Source organism: Pogona vitticeps, chromosome 4 (assembly GCF_051106095.1).
Source record: "Pogona vitticeps strain Pit_001003342236 chromosome 4, PviZW2.1, whole genome shotgun sequence".
NCBI classification, from domain to species: domain Eukaryota; kingdom Metazoa; phylum Chordata; class Lepidosauria; order Squamata; family Agamidae; genus Pogona; species Pogona vitticeps.
The window spans coordinates 70,095,706-70,097,500 of record NC_135786.1 but is presented as its reverse complement, the minus strand read 5'-3'; the positions used below and the strand labels follow the sequence as shown (position 1 = coordinate 70,097,500).

General features: G+C 44.5%; 1 long non-coding RNA gene across 2 annotated transcripts in view; it reads right to left on the bottom strand.

Moving 5' to 3' along the window:
• The window catches only part of LOC144589057 (uncharacterized), a 40,272-nt gene extending 38,851 nt beyond the window's left edge, over nt 1–1,421 (bottom strand). For both annotated transcript variants that reach the window (XR_013544936.1, XR_013544937.1), the window contains exon 1: nt 1–1,421. This exon is cut by the window's left edge. This is a non-coding gene — a long non-coding RNA (uncharacterized LOC144589057).
• Nucleotides 1,422–1,795: the final 374 nt, after the last annotated feature.

Below are 1,795 nucleotides of genomic sequence, written 5' to 3'. Positions count from 1 at the left end.
GAGATTGTGAATATGAGTGACAAGAGTGACGTGGGGCAATCGTCACAGTCTGTTTCTAAGGAGTGGTCTGGTTTTATTTATTAATTATTTTGTTAGATTTCTACCCCACCCATCTAGACCAAAGGGCTACTCTGGGCAGCATTACAAATTTAAAAACAGTTAGACCAATAAACATACAGTATACCTAAATCCAAGATGGCAAAAATATAGAATTTAAGATACGGCAGGAGGGAAACTCTGCCCAAATAACCAGGTCTTACGTTTACTCCTGAAGACACCCAGAGAGGGAACCAGGCAGATCTCCATGGGCAAGTTGTTCCAGAGGCAAGGGGCCACTGCCGAGAAGGCCCAGTTCCTTGTTCTTTCCTTCTGGACCTCCCTCAGCGTTAGGCACCTCAGCCGCCCAGCATGGCTGGAATGAGTGACTCTGGCAGAACTGGGTGCGAGGAGGCGCTTTGCCAGATATCAAGATCCTAAACCATTTAGGGCTGTATATGTCATCGTTAGGACTTTGAAATCAATGCGGAAGTGAATGGGCAGCCAATGCAAGGCAGCCAGGGTAGGGGAAATATGGTGGTATCTTTTCACCCCTGTAAGTCTTGCCACCGTATTCTGCACCATCTGGAGTTTCCATGTCAGTCTCAAAGACAGCCCCACGTAAGGAGGTAACCTGAGCCTGAGGTGGGGCAGTGCTACATTTGCCCTAATGGACCATCTTCCACTGTAGTTTAGGCATTCCTAGCTGTAAAGGTGTAGTTCCTTGGATGGAACGAGCCCCATATGTTTCATGCTATTAAGTTTTTTTAAAGTACAGTTGCTCCATTTTTCTACTGAAATCTAGTGGTTTGTGGCAAGGAATTCAATACAGAAGGTCAATATGAAGTTTGAAAACTAGAGAAATATTGAGGCTTGTTACTGTTTGCATCTCCTGTGAGAATACAGATTCGAGAGAAGAAAGTGAATGTGTCATGGTATAATACTTGCTCTCCAAATTCTGTAAAATAATTTGACAGGACACTGTCAAGTGGGATAAACCAACCAACTTAACATAAGTTGACAGAGCCCAATTCTTACTACTTCTCCTTAATGGGATAGCTGCTGTAAGTTCAACTAAAGAGATAGACAACTTATTAGAGAAACACACACCACTGTAATGATTGGTTTAGCATGAAGTACTAATTTCCTCTTTGTTTCCCAATCTTCTCTCCTTTTCTTCTTTCTGTTCGTCTTACTATGGAATTCTATTATTTGTAGGTAACACCAACAAAAGTCACTGAACTAAACATGTATAGCCTTCCTTTCACACTTTTTTGTATGTCCTCTTGGGGTATTAGAGTGTGCAATATTTACATGCAGATGGGAGTGTTGTAACTCTGTTCTCTAAATCCTCAGTTTTGTCATCATCCTACATGTGGGCAGCAATAAGTATCTTAGAATCTTAGAACTGGAGAGCTGAAAGGGATCCTCTGAATCAGTGGTGTCGAACTGTGGCCCTCCAGATGTTCTTGGACTTCAACTCCCAGAAGCTTTCACCACCACCTCTGCTGGCCAGGATTTCTGGGAGTTGAAGGCTAAGAACATCTGGAGGGCCACAGTTCGACACCACTGCTCTGAATCATCGAGTCCAGCTCCTATCAAGGAGGCACAGTGGGGAATCAAACCCCTGCCCTCTGGCTCCGCAGCCAGATACCTAAGCCACTGAAAGAGGGCTCCACTATCCCTGGGGGTTCTCCACATGAGCCAGGGTTCATGATTTTTCCAGCAAGGAATGAGCCCACACAGAGAGCAGAGCCTG